The sequence below is a fragment of the Phyllopteryx taeniolatus genome, chromosome 21 (assembly GCF_024500385.1).
Source record: "Phyllopteryx taeniolatus isolate TA_2022b chromosome 21, UOR_Ptae_1.2, whole genome shotgun sequence".
Lineage (NCBI taxonomy): Eukaryota > Metazoa > Chordata > Actinopteri > Syngnathiformes > Syngnathidae > Phyllopteryx > Phyllopteryx taeniolatus.
In genome coordinates this window covers 3,104,247-3,112,298 of record NC_084522.1, presented here as the reverse complement: position 1 = coordinate 3,112,298, position 8,052 = coordinate 3,104,247, and the positions used below count along the sequence as shown (strand labels likewise).

Below are 8,052 nucleotides of genomic sequence, written 5' to 3'. Positions count from 1 at the left end.
GAATACCGAGGTACAGGCAAGAATTTAAATGCGCGAAGCCTACAGTGAAAACAGTGAAAAAGTGGACCAATGAAGCAAAGATGGAACTTCAAAGCTGTTTAGACTGCACAGACTGGAGTGTCTTTGAAAATTCTGCTGGCAGCCGGGATGAATATACGGACACTGTCACATCCTATATCAGTTTCTGTGAAGAGGTTTGTGTACCAACAAAATCATTTCGCACATTCAACAACAACAAGCCGTGGTTCACTGCTAAACTTAAGCAGCTTCGCCAAGCTAAGGAGGACGGATATCAGAGCGGGGACAGGGCCCTGTATAATCGAGCAAGAAACCAACATTGCAAAGAGGATCTATGCAGCAAAGTTGGAAAATCAGTTTTGCGCAAACGACTCTAAATCAGTCTGGCATGCATTCCAATCGCTGACTAATTACAAGCGATGATCCCCCCAAGCTGAGAACAATAGCACACTAGCCAACGACTTGAATACCTTCTACTGCAGATTTGAAAAGGACAGTTTCACACCACACACCCACCTGGCCGCACCAGTTGTCATGAACGGAACAGAGGATAGGACCCAAAAATGCACGACTCCAAAACAAATTGACAGTTTCCAAAAAGAGAGGTTTAATAGACGGGCATAGGTCGGTACACAGGCAGGCAATCCAAAAGAGGCAACAGTATCCAAAAACATGAGGCAAAGAGACAAGGTCGATAATCGGAACAGGGTCAGGTCTTACTGTGAATCTATGATGTGGAAACAAGGAATGCTGGAACGCGACGACAAGGTACAACGAACTGGCAACGAGAAGAAATGAGACACGAGGTTATATACAAGGGGTAATTAGAGTGAACGAGGCACAGGTGATGAAGATGCTCACATGAGCAGGTGTGTGTGAAACGGGGGGAAGACAAATGGCTTACCATTTTTAGAACCCGGTCGGTATGATAACGTAAAATTAAATCTAGAGAAGAAAAGAGCCCATCTAGCCTGCCTCGCATTTAATTTTTTGGCAGTTTTAATATATTCAAGGTTCTTCAGAATCCGAATCAGAATCAGAATCATCTTTATTTGCCAAGTATGTCCAAAACACACAAGGAATTTGTCTCCGGTAGTTGGAGCCGCTCTAGTACAACAGACAGTCAATTTACAGAACACTTTGGAGACATAAAGACATTGACAAAAAACAACAACAAACAACAATTGTGCAAAAAGATGCAGAGTCCTCAGTTCGAATGGCTAATATCGCAATAGTCCGGTGCAATGACCATTGTGCAAAGGGCACTGAGACTTCAAGGAGTGTATGCGGTTTAAAGTGACGAGTACTGCGATAATCTGGGACAATGGTTGTGCAAATGTTACAGATACTCCTCAATCAGTGTGCAAATGGAGCAGATGCTACTCTGGCATGAGTGGCCACTATATGCAAATAGTGCAGCACGGCGAGACAACTACACCCGTAGTGTGATCTGTCCATACTAAAAACGGAGTATGTGCCCCCTCTAGCCAGTGCCTCCACTCCATCAAAGCCACCTTGACTGCCAACAGTTCACGGTCGCCAATGTCATAATTTTTTTCAGCTGGGGTCAATTTTTTGGAGAGAAACGCACAAGGATAACTTCTCATCCTTGAGAGACTTCTGGGAGAGCACTGCTCCTGTTCAGGCATCAGACGCATCGACTTCTACCACAAACTGCTGTTTGAGATCTGGCAAAGTAAGGATGGGAGCGGAGGTAAAGCTCGACTTAAGTTTTTGAAAAGCTGCATGACAAAGCGGGTTCCATACAAAAGGTTTGTGTGGCGAGGTAAGATCATGCAAAGGAGAGGCTATAGAACTGAAATTCCTGATGAATTTCCTGTAGAAGTTTGCAAACCCTAAGAACCTTTGTACATCTTTGCGTGACGTGGGAGTAGGCCAATTAATAACAAGGGTCCATCTTGACTTCACCTTGAGCCAGGACGAAACCCAGAAAAGAAACGGACGCCTGGTGGAACTCACATTTCTCAGCCTTGACATAGAGTTGATTCTGCAGTAACTGCTGCAAAACAGAGCGGACATGAATAATGTGAGTCTCCTCATCCAGGGAGAATATCAGAATATCATCTAAATAAACAAAAACATAAACATTCAACATGTCGCGCAGGACATCGTTGACAAGGTTCTGGAAAACAGCTGGAGCGTTAGTAAGCCCAAACTGTCATATGTGTGTGTTCCGGGTTTTGTCTTCCCCCCCTGTTTCACACACACCTGCTCATGTGAGCATCTTCATCACCTGTGCCTCGTTCACCCTAATTACCTCTTGTATATAACCTCGTGTCTCATTTCCTCTCGTTGCCAGTTCGTTGTACCTTGTCGTCGCGTTCCAGCATTCCTTGTTTCCACGTCATAGATTCACAGTAAGACTTGACCCTGTTCCGATTATCAACCTTGTCTCTTTGCCTCATGTTTTTGGATACTGTTGCCTCTCTTGGATTGCCTGCCTGTGTACCGACCTATGCCCGTCTATTAAACCTCTCTTTTTGGAAACTGTCAATTTGTTTTGGAGTCGTGCATTTTTGGGTCCTATCCTCTGTTCCGTTCATGACACAAAAGGCATTACCAAATATTCATAATGTCCCGTTGGTGTGTTAAATGCTGTTTTCCATTCATCCCCCTCCCTTATCCTGACTCGATGATATGCATTTCTTAAGTCCAGTTTTGTGAAAATCTTGGCTCCCTCCAGGAACTCAAAGGCGGTGGAGATGAGAGGAAGAGGGTACCTGTTTTTTACCGTGATCTCATTGAGACCCCGGTAATCGATACAGGGTCGCAGGGTCTTGTCTTTCTTGTCCACGAAGAAAAATCCTGCTCCCGCAGGGGATGAAGATGGGCGAATGATCCCAGCTGCCAGTGATTCTTCTACGTATTCCTTCATGGCCTTGTGTTCCGGCCCTGAAAGAGAGAACAACCTCCCTCGTGGGGGTGTGGTTCCAGGCAGCAAGTCAATAGCACAGTCATAAGGTCTGTGGGGTGGAAGGGATTTGGCCTTGGACTTGGAAAAAACATCTTTAATATCCTGATAACAGGTGGGCACTTGAGATAAATCAGGAGAGCATAGTGTCACTTTAGGAAGAACCCGTGTAGGGTCTTCCTTAATGAAATTCAGACTCACCTCTCCCGTGCCCTGGCTACCGGCACCGGCAACTTTGACGTGACAGTTGCTCACGGAATGACCCAACTGACCGCAGTAGAAGCACCGCCCTTCCCTCAGCCAGCGTTGACGTTCCTCAGGGGAGAGACGGAACCTGCCCAGTTGCATGGGCTCATCCGTGGTGACGCTAGCCACTGGATTGAGACTGGCAGCAGGGAATCTGCCTTGGTTTGGCTTGTCACCGAGGCTCGTCGTCCAAGTGCACGGTGATGCATCCCTCCGCCGATCTCCATCCAGCTCGCGATTCAAAAGCTTTCTGTCGATCTTGAGGGCGAGAGCGATGAGAGTGTCCAAGTCGGTTGGCAGGTCTAGCGAGACTAAATGATCCTTGACGACGGGGGATAGTCCTTGAAAAAAGGCATCGAGTAGCGCCCGATTATTCCAATAGCTAGAATGCGAAACTCAATCGCGTAATCTGACACCCTGCGCTTGCCTTGTTGTAAGGTGACAAGGGAGCGAGCTGCCTCACGATCAGGAGTGGAAAATTAAAAAATTTGCTCCATAGTCTTGACGAAAAAAGCCCATGAATGACACGCGGCGGAATTGCGGCTCCATTCAGCAGTAGCCCACGCCTCCGCACGACCAGTCAGGTGGGAAATGACGAATGCGATCTTTGCCCGCTCGGTGGGGAAGGCGGCTGCCTGCAGTTCAAAGTGGAGTTCGCACTGCGTGATGAACGGCTTAATGTTCCCAGATTCTCCAGAGAACCTCTCTGGTCGAGAGAGCTGTGGGCAGACAGCAGTGGAGGTGGCAGGTGGCTGCATGGTGACTACTTCACATGGAAATACCGTGGCAGTACTGGGTGTGGTGCCAACTGGTTCCTTCTCTTGAAAAAATTTCAAAAGAAGTTCAAACTGCGAGGCCACCTGTCTCATCATATTGTCCTGATTCCTTGACAGTCCCTCTAGATGAAGGTGGAGGGCGGCAATCTGCTCATCCTGCTTCGCGAGGCGTTGACCCTGCGCTTGAAGGGCTTTGCGCACCGGGTCTGAGTCTGCTGGGTCCATGTTCTGGCCAGTTCGTTCCGTCATGAACGGAACAGAGGATAGGACCCAAAAATGCACGACTCCAAAACAAATGGACAGTTTCCAAAAAGAGAGGTTTAATAGACGGACATAGGTCGGTACAGAGGCAGGCAATCCAAGAGAGGCAACAGTATCCAAAAACATGAGGCAAAGAGGCAAGGTCGATAATCGGAACAGGGTCAAGTCTTACTGTGAATCTATGACGTGGAAACAAGGAATGCTGGAACGCGACAAGGTACAACGAACTGGCAACGAGAGGAAATGAGACACGATGTTATATACAAGGGGTAATTAGGGTGAACGAGGCACAGGTGGTGAAGATGCTCACAGGAGCAGGTGTGTGTGAAACGGGGGGAAGACAAAACCCGGAACACACACACACACACACACACACACACACGACAGTTAGTGGCACCAATCAATCGCATAATTGTTTTCTGGTGCACCAATGTGCCAGGCAGCACTGAGGACTACTGAAGGGATGCAGCGTAATTAAGAGCAAGCATAAGAGGCTGAGAACGTCCCCAACTAAGCTCTAGTAATAGTTGTTCCTACTGAGCAGAGTGAATATATGACTACGAGTATTGTTGTATTGTTGCACGCTATCTGTATGTGTTGCTGCTACATGTGTTCAAGTAGTCCCGGTGAGTTTGTTTTGTTTTTTTAAGATTTATAGTTACGTTACATCTATGCTAATTTCCGTAAACCCGCCTATGGTGTTTCACATAATATGTTAGCATTAAGCTAGCCCTATGGGGGGCACAAGCCAGTGCAAACTGTAGGCCGGTCCCAAGCCTGGCATTTCTCCGGGCTTGGGCCAAGGTTAGATGTTTTGGAGACAATGAAAGAGAGAGCAGACTTCGATGGTTTGGACACATCCAGAGGAGAGATAGTGAGTATATTGGTAGAAGGGCGATGAGGATGGAGCTGCCAGGGAAGAGAGCTAGAGGAAGACCAAAGAGAAGGTTGATGGATGTTGTGAGGGAAGACATGAGGGCAGTTGGTGTTAGAGAGGAGGATGCAGGAGATAGGCTGACATGGAAAAGGATGACGCGCTGTGGCGACCCCTTACAAGCCCAAAGGAAAAGAAGAAGCTAGGTGTGTTTTGTTGATCGTGACATACCGTAATTTCTTGTGTATAATGTGCACCCATGTATAATACGCACCAAAGTTGACCTAAAAATTCTGGAAACCCCATCTACCCATGTATAATGCATTTTTACAATGCATGATTTTGCTTCGACCCATATGATCAAAACATGAAGTATTATCTGTATTTTGTTATTTTATTTTTCCAAAAGAATTATTCTGAAGGTCTTTATTTGAACACGTAATCCTTTTGCCAGGCTTGGGACCGCCAAGGTTAGATGTTTTGGAGATGTTTTTAATATACTTGCTCTTATTTAGAAATTTACAGCCCTACTTTTATTTAGTAAATTAGAAAACACAGTTGTGCTCCTATGTTTGATTACCCATGCAGAATTTGTAAGATGGGTACAATTCCTTCAAGAAAACATGAAGGACCAGGCGAAACATTTAATTTTATTTTATCCATCCATCCATCCATTTTCTGAGCCGCTTCTCCTCACTAGGGTCGCGGGCGTGCTGGAGCCTATCCCAGCTGTCATCGGGTAGGAGGCGGGGTACACCCTGAACTGGTTGCCAGCCAATCGCAGGGCACATACAAACAAACAACCATTTGCACTTACAGTCACAACTACGGGCAATTTAGAGTGTCCAATTAATGCATTTTTTTGGGATGTGGGAGGAAACCGGAGTGCCCGGAGAAAACCCACACAGGCACGGGGAGAACATGCAAACTCCACACAGGCGGGGCCGTGGATTGAACCCGAGTCCTCAAAACTGTGAGGCTGACGCTCTAACCAGTCGTCCACCGTGCCACCAATTTTATTTTATTGGGATTCAAATTAAACAGTCAAGCATTTAAGAAAAGCATTGTCATTAAACAAAACATAACCATAAAGAAATTAATAAAGGTTGTTCAGTCAGTCATATTTAACAAAAACAACATTTCACAAATTCTGCCAGTGTATGTAAACTTATGAGCACAACTGTACATATATGCAGTCATACGTACTCCTGTCACATTGGAATTAAAGTGTAGGATACACTTTTTTTATAACCAGTCGTTGGCATTTTGGAATGAAAGTGTTCAGGTTTTTCATAACCACTAGAAGGGGGCATACATTTATAAAATGTGAAAGCACTATTGACTTGACAATTTTTTTTGGGAAAAAAATGCACATTCACAAAAAATTGCAGTACATGGTTTGGTTGAACATTTTGGTGTTTAAAAATATGTTTCAATCGCTTTTGTTATATTTGTCAGTTTTATAGTAAATGTTTTGTGGATTGACCACAAAAAAACAGCTTGAGGCAAGCTTAGCCTCTTATTTGGAGAACTGTAAACGACGGAGTAAAAGCAGGTGCTAAGGAATACTTTAAAAAGTGTGTTTTAATACGTTTAAAACATGTGGGGGGGGGGTGGTTACTGTACCATAATAAAAGTGCTCATAACAATGGAAATGCACACAAACCTCAAAAGCATCCTCAATGCCGTCCTCCGTCACTCCGTTGTTCTCTTGTGAGGCAGCTACTTTATCAGCCATGTATCGAAGGATGAAGAAAGACTCTTCAGTCGCGATGCAGACCAACTCACCAGAGTCCGACCAGAAGATCTGTACACAAGAAAAAAAAATAAAAAATTAATAAAAATTTAAAAAATGGAGGGATACAAAGGTAAGAATGAGACTGATTGTGTTGCTAGTAAACTCTTGGATCCATCTTACCCAACACCTATAAAAATAGACAAAAGGAATGAAGATGCTGGTTTCTTTTGGTCATGAGGTGGGCGTATGGGAGATTGTTCAGATTACAGCCTCTCATCACGCTCTAAACAATCTCTCCCGTCGCTCCTGTATTTATTTGAAATAGGGAGGTTTCTGAGTTTACAAGACATAACATACTAAGCTTACAAGACACAACACACTAAGGGGAGGGTTTCAAGGTGAAGACATGAGACCAACACCTGCCACGTCCCCGGCCACGTCCTTGGTCAAGGCGCCCTTCTATCGGATGATTCCTGCTGAGTCATCTTGAAGGAGAGACATCTTCCTTTCTCAAAATCGTCCATAATACTAATGCAAGCTAAGCAAATAAATGATAACTTCTACAACATATTTAACACAAACCATCTTACTAAACACGCGACCCTAGTGAGGAGAAGCGGCTCAGAAAATGGATGGATGGATCTTACTAAACATTCATAAAACAAACACATAGACCTGAAAGTAGCCATGTGATAACTGGTTGGCATCTTTGTGGAATTTTATAAAATACATGGAATGAGCACTTCAAACACATCTAACACCCTCCATGACAGCTGCCGAGGAGCAGGAACGGGAGCCTGCCGCAGCTGCCGAGGAGCAGGAACGGGAGCTTGCTGCAGCTGCTTAGGAGCAGGAACAGGGCCTGCAGTCGCTTCCTCAGCCTGCCGCCTTTGAGGTTTGGGAGTAGAGGGTACGGGAGTGGCAGAGTGCACAAGGTCTCGGGAAGGTGAACTAGGAAAAATGGCTGGTACTGAACATGGTGGGAGGTTTGACTCGACATGACTTAAGTGGAGCCGTGGAACAATGTGTGGGAACAGGTGAAAAATTAAGTGACTTGTGAACGGGAAAAAAAACGAGGGGGCAAAATTTGACCTTTACTTGGGTGCCTCCGTTGGCCACCACGCGGAGGTCCCGGGTAGATGGCCGACGGGTGCCCAAGAAAAGGTCAGTGGGAAAGGATTTGGAGTCACTGGGGTTGGAAACGGGG

The 8,052-nt window shown here is 45.6% G+C and overlaps 1 long non-coding RNA gene across 1 annotated transcript; it reads right to left on the bottom strand.

The window, feature by feature from the left end:
- Positions 1–1,998: 1,998 nt before the first annotated feature.
- Positions 1,999–3,019, bottom strand: LOC133471469 (uncharacterized). The gene is made up of 2 exons (XR_009786219.1): positions 2,760–3,019; positions 1,999–2,038 (listed from the first exon to the last, which is right to left on the bottom strand). It is a non-coding gene; the product is annotated as an uncharacterized LOC133471469 (long non-coding RNA).
- Positions 3,020–8,052: the final 5,033 nt, after the last annotated feature.